This window comes from Schistocerca americana, unplaced genomic scaffold (assembly GCF_021461395.2).
Source record: "Schistocerca americana isolate TAMUIC-IGC-003095 unplaced genomic scaffold, iqSchAmer2.1 HiC_scaffold_394, whole genome shotgun sequence".
Classification (NCBI taxonomy): domain Eukaryota; kingdom Metazoa; phylum Arthropoda; class Insecta; order Orthoptera; family Acrididae; genus Schistocerca; species Schistocerca americana.
The window spans coordinates 25,101-37,621 of record NW_025726120.1 but is presented as its reverse complement, the minus strand read 5'-3'; the positions used below and the strand labels follow the sequence as shown (position 1 = coordinate 37,621).

The 12,521-nt window shown below is 53.3% G+C and overlaps 10 non-coding genes across 10 annotated transcripts; all 10 read left to right on the top strand.

Annotated features, from left to right (window-relative positions):
• The first annotated feature begins 110 nt into the window (after positions 1-110).
• On the top strand, positions 111-229 carry LOC124582114. The gene has a single exon (XR_006973720.1). It is a non-coding gene; the product is annotated as a 5S ribosomal RNA (ribosomal RNA).
• Positions 230-1,364: 1,135 nt separating this feature from the next.
• On the top strand, positions 1,365-1,483 carry LOC124582113. The gene has a single exon (XR_006973719.1). It is a non-coding gene; the product is annotated as a 5S ribosomal RNA (ribosomal RNA).
• A 1,132-nt stretch (positions 1,484-2,615) lies between these two features.
• Positions 2,616-2,734, top strand: LOC124582112. Its single transcript, XR_006973718.1, has one exon. It is a non-coding gene; the product is annotated as a 5S ribosomal RNA (ribosomal RNA).
• A 1,133-nt stretch (positions 2,735-3,867) lies between these two features.
• Positions 3,868-3,986, top strand: LOC124582111. Its single transcript, XR_006973717.1, has one exon. It is a non-coding gene; the product is annotated as a 5S ribosomal RNA (ribosomal RNA).
• Positions 3,987-5,118: 1,132 nt separating this feature from the next.
• LOC124582110 lies at positions 5,119-5,237 on the top strand. The gene has a single exon (XR_006973716.1). It is a non-coding gene; the product is annotated as a 5S ribosomal RNA (ribosomal RNA).
• A 1,133-nt stretch (positions 5,238-6,370) lies between these two features.
• LOC124582109 lies at positions 6,371-6,489 on the top strand. The gene has a single exon (XR_006973715.1). It is a non-coding gene; the product is annotated as a 5S ribosomal RNA (ribosomal RNA).
• A 1,132-nt stretch (positions 6,490-7,621) lies between these two features.
• On the top strand, positions 7,622-7,740 carry LOC124582107. Its single transcript, XR_006973713.1, has one exon. It is a non-coding gene; the product is annotated as a 5S ribosomal RNA (ribosomal RNA).
• Positions 7,741-8,872: 1,132 nt separating this feature from the next.
• Positions 8,873-8,991, top strand: LOC124582105. Its single transcript, XR_006973712.1, has one exon. It is a non-coding gene; the product is annotated as a 5S ribosomal RNA (ribosomal RNA).
• A 1,133-nt stretch (positions 8,992-10,124) lies between these two features.
• On the top strand, positions 10,125-10,243 carry LOC124582104. Its single transcript, XR_006973711.1, has one exon. It is a non-coding gene; the product is annotated as a 5S ribosomal RNA (ribosomal RNA).
• Positions 10,244-11,377: 1,134 nt separating this feature from the next.
• LOC124582103 lies at positions 11,378-11,496 on the top strand. The gene has a single exon (XR_006973710.1). It is a non-coding gene; the product is annotated as a 5S ribosomal RNA (ribosomal RNA).
• Positions 11,497-12,521: the final 1,025 nt, after the last annotated feature.

Sequence of the window (12,521 nt, the reverse complement as noted above, 5' to 3'; positions counted from 1 at the left end):
TGGCTGTTGCGGAAGAAAGTGCTTTCGTCAAATGCGGCGGAAAACTAACATTTTGTGTATTGGGAGAGAAGCCGAACGCGAATTCTGCCGTGCTCCTACATTAGATGAGTGCCAACGGCCATACCATGATGATTGCACCGGTTCTCGTCCGATCACCGAAGTTAAGCATCATTGGGCCCGGTTAGTACTTGGATGGGTGACCGCCTGGGAAACCCGGGTGCTGTTGGCTCCCTTTTCTTTTTTTTTTGTTATTATGTCGCTACCCCTGGCAGCCCAATAAAAAAAAAAAAGGTGCTGTTGGCTCCCTTACATTTTCTCCTTTTTGCATCGCTACCCCTGCCAGCCCTCTTTTCATACTACCTTTCCGTTGTGACAAAGATGCTTCCTTCAGCAATTTAAACGTGCCAAGAAATCCTTGACAATAACGAAACACTACGAATCGACAGATGTGATCTGAAATAAGCCAGGGCCTCCTACTGTTTCGTAGCAGTGCAAAGTTCCAACAACAAAAAAATAATTGAAAATAAACGACTGTAATAAACATAAGATACGATATTAATGGCCGCAGCTCGAAGAAGAATGTGCCAAGGAAGATTTCCAAAGAGTCTCTGGAGATAACAAAACAGTACGAACCGACAGATACGTTCTGAAATACGTCAGGGCTTATTGTTTTGTTGCATTGTACGGCTGCAGATTTGTAAACAGAGATTTCTCTTTCGTCGCTAGAAGAGATGGATGCTTTGGCGACCCTCCTGTGTCCTGCGTCCCTGTTTTCGCACCTTTCCACGGCACAGCGCTGCCCTACCCGCCGCAAACGGCGTCTCGGACACGCCCGTTAGGCCCACGGCCGTCTCGCAGATGTTTGTCGTGCTTGTACTGTCATATGGGCCACGACCCGAGCGGCAGCGAGCGGCAGTCGAGCAAAGTCGGGACAAGTCGGGACGGGGACAGGGATAGGAATGGTGCGAATGCACTGCGAACCACGCAGACACCTGGTGTGAGGCGAGGCGAGGAAGCCCACATCGCTACCAGTGGCGCCCTCCAGCACGACACTGCCACACCCCGCACAGGCCCTCCGCTGGACACCAGGGACAAGATGCGTCCTCCGCTAGTGTCGAAGGCTGCACGCGCCCAGCGAATGACAGGACGTGCAACGAGCAGCAGTGCATCTCTCACACGCGGCGGTGCGCCCGCTAATTCGGCCGTCGCTCCGCTGGGACACCGGGCGCGCCCCCCGCGCCGTCCTCGAGGAGCTGGCTGTTGCGGAAGAAAGTGCTTTCGTCAAATGCGGCGGAAAACTAACATTTTGTGTATTGGGAGAGAAGCCGAACGCGAATTCTGCCGTGCTCCTACATTAGATGAGTGCCAACGGCCATACCATGATGATTGCACCGGTTCTCGTCCGATCACCGAAGTTAAGCATCATTGGGCCCGGTTAGTACTTGGATGGGTGACCGCCTGGGAAACCCGGGTGCTGTTGGCTCCCTTTTTTTTTTTTTGTTATTATGTCGCTACCCCTGGCAGCCCAATAAAAAAAAAAAGGTGCTGTTGGCTCCCTTACATTTTCTCCTTTTTGCATCGCTACCCCTGCCAGCCCTCTTTTCATACTACCTTTCCGTTGTGACAAAGATGCTTCCTTCAGCAATTTAAACGTGCCAAGAAATCCTTGACAATAACGAAACACTACGAATCGACAGATGTGATCTGAAATAAGCCAGGGCCTCCTACTGTTTCGTAGCAGTGCAAAGTTCCAACAACAAAAAAATAATTGAAAATAAACGACTCTAATAAACATAAGATACGATATTAATGGCCGCAGCTCGAAGAAGAATGTGCCAAGGAAGATTTCCAAAGAGTCTCTGGAGATAACAAAACAGTACGAACCGACAGATACGTTCTGAAATACGTCAGGGCTTATTGTTTTGTTGCATTGTACGGCTGCAGATTTGTAAACAAAGATTTCTCTTTCGTCGCTAGAAGAGATGGATGCTTTGGCGACCCTCCTGTGTCCTGCGTCCCTGTTTTCGCACCTTTCCACGGCACGGCGCTGCCCTACCCGCCGCAAACGGCGTCTCGGACACGCCCGTTAGGCCCACGGCCGTCTCGCAGATGTTTGTCGTGCTTGTACTGTCATATGGGCCACGACCCGAGCGGCAACGAGCGGCAGTCGAGCAAAGTCGGGACAAGTCGGGACGGGGACAGGGATAGGAATGGTGCGAATGCACTGCGAACCACGCAGACACCTGGTGTGAGGCGAGGCGAGGAAGCCCACATCGCTACCAGTGGCGCCCTCCAGCACGACACTGCCACACCCCGCACAGGCCCTCCGCTGGACACCAGGGACAAGATGCGTCCTCCGCTAGTGTCGAAGGCTGCACGCGCCCAGCGAATGACAGGACGTGCAACGAGCAGCAGTGCATCTCTCACACGCGGCGGTGCGCCCGCTAATTCGGCCGTCGCTCCGCTGGGACACCGGGCGCGCCCCCCGCGCCGTCCTCGAGGAGCTGGCTGTCGCGGAAGAAAGTGCTTTCGTCAAATGCGGCGGAAAACTAACATTTTGTGTATTGGGAGAGAAGCCGAACGCGAATTCTGCCGTGCTCCTACATTAGATGAGTGCCAACGGCCATACCATGATGATTGCACCGGTTCTCGTCCGATCACCGAAGTTAAGCATCATTGGGCCCGGTTAGTACTTGGATGGGTGACCGCCTGGGAAACCCGGGTGCTGTTGGCTCCCTTTTTTTTTTTTTGTTATTATGTCGCTACCCCTGGCAGCCCAATAAAAAAAAAAAAGGTGCTGTTGGCTCCCTTACATTTTCTCCTTTTTGCATCGCTACCCCTGCCAGCCCTCTTTTCATACTACCTTTCCGTTGTGACAAAGATGCTTCCTTCAGCAATTTAAACGTGCCAAGAAATCCTTGACAATAACGAAACACTACGAATCGACAGATGTGATCTGAAATAAGCCAGGGCCTCCTACTGTTTCGTAGCAGTGCAAAGTTCCAACAACAAAAAAATAATTGAAAATAAACGACTGTAATAAACATAAGATACGATATTAATGGCCGCAGCTCGAAGAAGAATGTGCCAAGGAAGATTTCCAAAGAGTCTCTGGAGATAACAAAACAGTACGAACCGACAGATACGTTCTGAAATACGTCAGGGCTTATTGTTTTGTTGCATTGTACGGCTGCAGATTTGTAAACAGAGATTTCTCTTTCGTCGCTAGAAGAGATGGATGCTTTGGCGACCCTCCTGTGTCCTGCGTCCCTGTTTTCGCACCTTTCCACGGCACAGCGCTGCCCTACCCGCCGCAAACGGCGTCTCGGACACGCCCGTTAGGCCCACGGCCGTCTCGCAGATGTTTGTCGTGCTTGTACTGTCATATGGGCCACGACCCGAGCGGCAGCGAGCGGCAGTCGAGCAAAGTCGGGACAAGTCGGGACGGGGACAGGGATAGGAATGGTGCGAATGCACTGCGAACCACGCAGACACCTGGTGTGAGGCGAGGCGAGGAAGCCCACATCGCTACCAGTGGCGCCCTCCAGCACGACACTGCCACACCCCGCACAGGCCCTCCGCTGGACACCAGGGACAAGATGCGTCCTCCGCTAGTGTCGAAGGCTGCACGCGCCCAGCGAATGACAGGACGTGCAACGAGCAGCAGTGCATCTCTCACACGCGGCGGTGCGCCCGCTAATTCGGCCGTCGCTCCGCTGGGACACCGGGCGCGCCCCCCGCGCCGTCCTCGAGGAGCTGGCTGTTGCGGAAGAAAGTGCTTTCGTCAAATGCGGCGGAAAACTAACATTTTGTGTATTGGGAGAGAAGCCGAATGCGAATTCTGCCGTGCTCCTACATTAGATGAGTGCCAACGGCCATACCATGATGATTGCACCGGTTCTCGTCCGATCACCGAAGTTAAGCATCATTGGGCCCGGTTAGTACTTGGATGGGTGACCGCCTGGGAAACCCGGGTGCTGTTGGCTCCCTTTTTTTTTTTTTGTTATTATGTCGCTACCCCTGGCAGCCCAATAAAAAAAAAAAGGTGCTGTTGGCTCCCTTACATTTTCTCCTTTTTGCATCGCTACCCCTGCCAGCCCTCTTTTCATACTACCTTTCCGTTGTGACAAAGATGCTTCCTTCAGCAATTTAAACGTGCCAAGAAATCCTTGACAATAACGAAACACTACGAATCGACAGATGTGATCTGAAATAAGCCAGGGCCTCCTACTGTTTCGTAGCAGTGCAAAGTTCCAACAACAAAAAAATAATTGAAAATAAACGACTGTAATAAACATAAGATACGATATTAATGGCCGCAGCTCGAAGAAGAATGTGCCAAGGAAGATTTCCAAAGAGTCTCTGGAGATAACAAAACAGTACGAACCGACAGATACGTTCTGAAATACGTCAGGGCTTATTGTTTTGTTGCATTGTACGGCTGCAGATTTGTAAACAAAGATTTCTCTTTCGTCGCTAGAAGAGATGGATGCTTTGGCGACCCTCCTGTGTCCTGCGTCCCTGTTTTCGCACCTTTCCACGGCACGGCGCTGCCCTACCCGCCGCAAACGGCGTCTCGGACACGCCCGTTAGGCCCACGGCCGTCTCGCAGATGTTTGTCGTGCTTGTACTGTCATATGGGCCACGACCCGAGCGGCAGCGAGCGGCAGTCGAGCAAAGTCGGGACAAGTCGGGACGGGGACAGGGATAGGAATGGTGCGAATGCACTGCGAACCACGCAGACACCTGGTGTGAGGCGAGGCGAGGAAGCCCACATCGCTACCAGTGGCGCCCTCCAGCACGACACTGCCACACCCCGCACAGGCCCTCCGCTGGACACCAGGGACAAGATGCGTCCTCCGCTAGTGTCGAAGGCTGCACGCGCCCAGCGAATGACAGGACGTGCAACGAGCAGCAGTGCATCTCTCACACGCGGCGGTGCGCCCGCTAATTCGGCCGTCGCTCCGCTGGGACACCGGGCGCGCCCCCCGCGCCGTCCTCGAGGAGCTGGCTGTTGCGGAAGAAAGTGCTTTCGTCAAATGCGGCGGAAAACTAACATTTTGTGTATTGGGAGAGAAGCCGAACGCGAATTCTGCCGTGCTCCTACATTAGATGAGTGCCAACGGCCATACCATGATGATTGCACCGGTTCTCGTCCGATCACCGAAGTTAAGCATCATTGGGCCCGGTTAGTACTTGGATGGGTGACCGCCTGGGAAACCCGGGTGCTGTTGGCTCCCTTTTTTTTTTTTTTGTTATTATGTCGCTACCCCTGGCAGCCCAATAAAAAAAAAAAGGTGCTGTTGGCTCCCTTACATTTTCTCCTTTTTGCATCGCTACCCCTGCCAGCCCTCTTTTCATACTACCTTTCCGTTGTGACAAAGATGCTTCCTTCAGCAATTTAAACGTGCCAAGAAATCCTTGACAATAACGAAACACTACGAATCGACAGATGTGATCTGAAATAAGCCAGGGCCTCCTACTGTTTCGTAGCAGTGCAAAGTTCCAACAACAAAAAAATAATTGAAAATAAACGACTGTAATAAACATAAGATACGATATTAATGGCCGCAGCTCGAAGAAGAATGTGCCAAGGAAGATTTCCAAAGAGTCTCTGGAGATAACAAAACAGTACGAACCGACAGATACGTTCTGAAATACGTCAGGGCTTATTGTTTTGTTGCATTGTACGGCTGCAGATTTGTAAACAAAGATTTCTCTTTCGTCGCTAGAAGAGATGGATGCTTTGGCGACCCTCCTGTGTCCTGCGTCCCTGTTTTCGCACCTTTCCACGGCACGGCGCTGCCCTACCCGCCGCAAACGGCGTCTCGGACACGCCCGTTAGGCCCACGGCCGTCTCGCAGATGTTTGTCGTGCTTATACTGTCATATGGGCCACGACCCGAGCGGCAGCGAGCGGCAGTCGAGCAAAGTCGGGACAAGTCGGGACGGGGACAGGGATAGGAATGGTGCGAATGCACTGCGAACCACGCAGACACCTGGTGTGAGGCGAGGCGAGGAAGCCCACATCGCTACCAGTGGCGCCCTCCAGCACGACACTGCCACACCCCGCACAGGCCCTCCGCTGGACACCAGGGACAAGATGCGTCCTCCGCTAGTGTCGAAGGCTGCACGCGCCCAGCGAATGACAGGACGTGCAACGAGCAGCAGTGCATCTCTCACACGCGGCGGTGCGCCCGCTAATTCGGCCGTCGCTCCGCTGGGACACCGGGCGCGCCCCCCGCGCCGTCCTCGAGGAGCTGGCTGTTGCGGAAGAAAGTGCTTTCGTCAAATGCGGCGGAAAACTAACATTTTGTGTATTGGGAGAGAAGCCGAACGCGAATTCTGCCGTGCTCCTACATTAGATGAGTGCCAACGGCCATACCATGATGATTGCACCGGTTCTCGTCCGATCACCGAAGTTAAGCATCATTGGGCCCGGTTAGTACTTGGATGGGTGACCGCCTGGGAAACCCGGGTGCTGTTGGCTCCCTTTTTTTTTTTTTGTTATTATGTCGCTACCCCTGGCAGCCCAATAAAAAAAAAAAGGTGCTGTTGGCTCCCTTACATTTTCTCCTTTTTGCATCGCTACCCCTGCCAGCCCTCTTTTCATACTACCTTTCCGTTGTGACAAAGATGCTTCCTTCAGCAATTTAAACGTGCCAAGAAATCCTTGACAATAACGAAACACTACGAATCGACAGATGTGATCTGAAATAAGCCAGGGCCTCCTACTGTTTCGTAGCAGTGCAAAGTTCCAACAACAAAAAAATAATTGAAAATAAACGACTGTAATAAACATAAGATACGATATTAATGGCCGCAGCTCGAAGAAGAATGTGCCAAGGAAGATTTCCAAAGAGTCTCTGGAGATAACAAAACAGTACGAACCGACAGATACGTTCTGAAATACGTCAGGGCTTATTGTTTTGTTGCATTGTACGGCTGCAGATTTGTAAACAAAGATTTCTCTTTCGTCGCTAGAAGAGATGGATGCTTTGGCGACCCTCCTGTGTCCTGCGTCCCTGTTTTCGCACCTTTCCACGGCACGGCGCTGCCCTACCCGCCGCAAACGGCGTCTCGGACACGCCCGTTAGGCCCACGGCCGTCTCGCAGATGTTTGTCGTGCTTATACTGTCATATGGGCCACGACCCGAGCGGCAGCGAGCGGCAGTCGAGCAAAGTCGGGACAAGTCGGGACGGGGACAGGGATAGGAATGGTGCGAATGCACTGCGAACCACGCAGACACCTGGTGTGAGGCGAGGCGAGGAAGCCCACATCGCTACCAGTGGCGCCCTCCAGCACGACACTGCCACACCCCGCACAGGCCCTCCGCTGGACACCAGGGACAAGATGCGTCCTCCGCTAGTGTCGAAGGCTGCACGCGCCCAGCGAATGACAGGACGTGCAACGAGCAGCAGTGCATCTCTCACACGCGGCGGTGCGCCCGCTAATTCGGCCGTCGCTCCGCTGGGACACCGGGCGCGCCCCCCGCGCCGTCCTCGAGGAGCTGGCTGTTGCGGAAGAAAGTGCTTTCGTCAAATGCGGCGGAAAACTAACATTTTGTGTATTGGGAGAGAAGCCGAACGCGAATTCTGCCGTGCTCCTACATTAGATGAGTGCCAACGGCCATACCATGATGATTGCACCGGTTCTCGTCCGATCACCGAAGTTAAGCATCATTGGGCCCGGTTAGTACTTGGATGGGTGACCGCCTGGGAAACCCGGGTGCTGTTGGCTCCCTTTTTTTTTTTTTGTTATTATGTCGCTACCCCTGGCAGCCCAATAAAAAAAAAAAGGTGCTGTTGGCTCCCTTACATTTTCTCCTTTTTGCATCGCTACCCCTGCCAGCCCTCTTTTCATACTACCTTTCCGTTGTGACAAAGATGCTTCCTTCAGCAATTTAAACGTGCCAAGAAATCCTTGACAATAACGAAACACTACGAATCGACAGATGTGATCTGAAATAAGCCAGGGCCTCCTACTGTTTCGTAGCAGTGCAAAGTTCCAACAACAAAAAAATAATTGAAAATAAACGACTGTAATAAACATAAGATACGATATTAATGGCCGCAGCTCGAAGAAGAATGTGCCAAGGAAGATTTCCAAAGAGTCTCTGGAGATAACAAAACAGTACGAACCGACAGATACGTTCTGAAATACGTCAGGGCTTATTGTTTTGTTGCATTGTACGGCTGCAGATTTGTAAACAAAGATTTCTCTTTCGTCGCTAGAAGAGATGGATGCTTTGGCGACCCTCCTGTGTCCTGCGTCCCTGTTTTCGCACCTTTCCACGGCACGGCGCTGCCCTACCCGCCGCAAACGGCGTCTCGGACACGCCCGTTAGGCCCACGGCCGTCTCGCAGATGTTTGTCGTGCTTGTACTGTCATATGGGCCACGACCCGAGCGGCAGCGAGCGGCAGTCGAGCAAAGTCGGGACAAGTCGGGACGGGGACAGGGATAGGAATGGTGCGAATGCACTGCGAACCACGCAGACACCTGGTGTGAGGCGAGGCGAGGAAGCCCACATCGCTACCAGTGGCGCCCTCCAGCACGACACTGCCACACCCCGCACAGGCCCTCCGCTGGACACCAGGGACAAGATGCGTCCTCCGCTAGTGTCGAAGGCTGCACGCGCCCAGCGAATGACAGGACGTGCAACGAGCAGCAGTGCATCTCTCACACGCGGCGGTGCGCCCGCTAATTCGGCCGTCGCTCCGCTGGGACACCGGGCGCGCCCCCCGCGCCGTCCTCGAGGAGCTGGCTGTTGCGGAAGAAAGTGCTTTCGTCAAATGCGGCGGAAAACTAACATTTTGTGTATTGGGAGAGAAGCCGAACGCGAATTCTGCCGTGCTCCTACATTAGATGAGTGCCAACGGCCATACCATGATGATTGCACCGGTTCTCGTCCGATCACCGAAGTTAAGCATCATTGGGCCCGGTTAGTACTTGGATGGGTGACCGCCTGGGAAACCCGGGTGCTGTTGGCTCCCTTTTTTTTTTTTTGTTATTATGTCGCTACCCCTGGCAGCCCAATAAAAAAAAAAAAGGTGCTGTTGGCTCCCTTACATTTTCTCCTTTTTGCATCGCTACCCCTGCCAGCCCTCTTTTCATACTACCTTTCCGTTGTGACAAAGATGCTTCCTTCAGCAATTTAAACGTGCCAAGAAATCCTTGACAATAACGAAACACTACGAATCGACAGATGTGATCTGAAATAAGCCAGGGCCTCCTACTGTTTCGTAGCAGTGCAAAGTTCCAACAACAAAAAAATAATTGAAAATAAACGACTGTAATAAACATAAGATACGATATTAATGGCCGCAGCTCGAAGAAGAATGTGCCAAGGAAGATTTCCAAAGAGTCTCTGGAGATAACAAAACAGTACGAACCGACAGATACGTTCTGAAATACGTCAGGGCTTATTGTTTTGTTGCATTGTACGGCTGCAGATTTGTAAACAGAGATTTCTCTTTCGTCGCTAGAAGAGATGGATGCTTTGGCGACCCTCCTGTGTCCTGCGTCCCTGTTTTCGCACCTTTCCACGGCACAGCGCTGCCCTACCCGCCGCAAACGGCGTCTCGGACACGCCCGTTAGGCCCACGGCCGTCTCGCAGATGTTTGTCGTGCTTGTACTGTCATATGGGCCACGACCCGAGCGGCAGCGAGCGGCAGTCGAGCAAAGTCGGGACAAGTCGGGACGGGGACAGGGATAGGAATGGTGCGAATGCACTGCGAACCACGCAGACACCTGGTGTGAGGCGAGGCGAGGAAGCCCACATCGCTACCAGTGGCGCCCTCCAGCACGACACTGCCACACCCCGCACAGGCCCTCCGCTGGACACCAGGGACAAGATGCGTCCTCCGCTAGTGTCGAAGGCTGCACGCGCCCAGCGAATGACAGGACGTGCAACGAGCAGCAGTGCATCTCTCACACGCGGCGGTGCGCCCGCTAATTCGGCCGTCGCTCCGCTGGGACACCGGGCGCGCCCCCCGCGCCGTCCTCGAGGAGCTGGCTGTTGCGGAAGAAAGTGCTTTCGTCAAATGCGGCGGAAAACTAACATTTTGTGTATTGGGAGAGAAGCCGAACGCGAATTCTGCCGTGCTCCTACATTAGATGAGTGCCAACGGCCATACCATGATGATTGCACCGGTTCTCGTCCGATCACCGAAGTTAAGCATCATTGGGCCCGGTTAGTACTTGGATGGGTGACCGCCTGGGAAACCCGGGTGCTGTTGGCTCCCTTTTTTTTTTTTTGTTATTATGTCGCTACCCCTGGCAGCCCAATAAAAAAAAAAAAAGGTGCTGTTGGCTCCCTTACATTTTCTCCTTTTTGCATCGCTACCCCTGCCAGCCCTCTTTTCATACTACCTTTCCGTTGTGACAAAGATGCTTCCTTCAGCAATTTAAACGTGCCAAGAAATCCTTGACAATAACGAAACACTACGAATCGACAGATGTGATCTGAAATAAGCCAGGGCCTCCTACTGTTTCGTAGCAGTGCAAAGTTCCAACAACAACAAAATAATTGAAAATAAACGACTGTAATAAACATAAGATACGATATTAATGGCCGCAGCTCGAAGAAGAATGTGCCAAGGAAGATTTCCAAAGAGTCTCTGGAGATAACAAAACAGTACGAACCGACAGATACGTTCTGAAATACGTCAGGGCTTATTGTTTTGTTGCATTGTACGGCTGCAGATTTGTAAACAGAGATTTCTCTTTCGTCGCTAGAAGAGATGGATGCTTTGGCGACCCTCCTGTGTCCTGCGTCCCTGTTTTCGCACCTTTCCACGGCACAGCGCTGCCCTACCCGCCGCAAACGGCGTCTCGGACACGCCCGTTAGGCCCACGGCCGTCTCGCAGATGTTTGTCGTGCTTGTACTGTCATATGGGCCACGACCCGAGCGGCAGCGAGCGGCAGTCGAGCAAAGTCGGGACAAGTCGGGACGGGGACAGGGATAGGAATGGTGCGAATGCACTGCGAACCACGCAGACACCTGGTGTGAGGCGAGGCGAGGAAGCCCACATCGCTACCAGTGGCGCCCTCCAGCACGACACTGCCACACCCCGCACAGGCCCTCCGCTGGACACCAGGGACAAGATGCGTCCTCCGCTAGTGTCGAAGGCTGCACGCGCCCAGCGAATGACAGGACGTGCAACGAGCAGCAGTGCATCTCTCACACGCGGCGGTGCGCCCGCTAATTCGGCCGTCGCTCCGCTGGGACACCGGGCGCGCCCCCCGCGCCGTCCTCGAGGAGCTGGCTGTTGCGGAAGAAAGTGCTTTCGTCAAATGCGGCGGAAAACTAACATTTTGTGTATAGGGAGAGAAGCCGAACGCGAATTCTGCCGTGCTCCTACATTAGATGAGTGCCAACGGCCATACCATGATGATTGCACCGGTTCTCGTCCGATCACCGAAGTTAAGCATCATTGGGCCCGGTTAGTACTTGGATGGGTGACCGCCTGGGAAACCCGGGTGCTGTTGGCTCCCTTTTTTTTTTTTTTGTTATTATGTCGCTACCCCTGGCAGCCCAATAAAAAAAAAAAGGTGCTGTTGGCTCCCTTACATTTTCTCCTTTTTGCATCGCTACCCCTGCCAGCCCTCTTTTCATACTACCTTTCCGTTGTGACAAAGATGCTTCCTTCAGCAATTTAAACGTGCCAAGAAATCCTTGACAATAACGAAACACTACGAATCGACAGATGTGATCTGAAATAAGCCAGGGCCTCCTACTGTTTCGTAGCAGTGCAAAGTTCCAACAACAAAAAAATAATTGAAAATAAACGACTGTAATAAACATAAGATACGATATTAATGGCCGCAGCTCGAAGAAGAATGTGCCAAGGAAGATTTCCAAAGAGTCTCTGGAGATAACAAAACAGTACGAACCGACAGATACGTTCTGAAATACGTCAGGGCTTATTGTTTTGTTGCATTGTACGGCTGCAGATTTGTAAACAAAGATTTCTCTTTCGTCGCTAGAAGAGATGGATGCTTTGGCGACCCTCCTGTGTCCTGCGTCCCTGTTTTCGCACCTTTCCACGGCACGGCGCTGCCCTACCCGCCGCAAACGGCGTCTCGGACACGCCCGTTAGGCCCACGGCCGTCTCGCAGATGTTTGTCGTGCTTGTACTGTCATATGGGCCACGACCCGAGCGGCAGCGAGCGGCAGTCGAGCAAAGTCGGGACAAGTCGGGACGGGGACAGGGATAGGAATGGTGCGAATGCACTGCGAACCACGCAGACACCTGGTGTGAGGCGAGGCGAGGAAGCCCACATCGCTACCAGTGGCGCCCTCCAGCACGACACTGCCACACCCCGCACAGGCCCTCCGCTGGACACCAGGGACAAGATGCGTCCTCCGCTAGTGTCGAAGGCTGCACGCGCCCAGCGAATGACAGGACGTGCAACGAGCAGCAGTGCATCTCTCACACGCGGCGGTGCGCCCGCTAATTCGGCCGTCGCTCCGCTGGGACACCGGGCGCGCCCCCCGCGCCGTCCTCGAGGAGCTG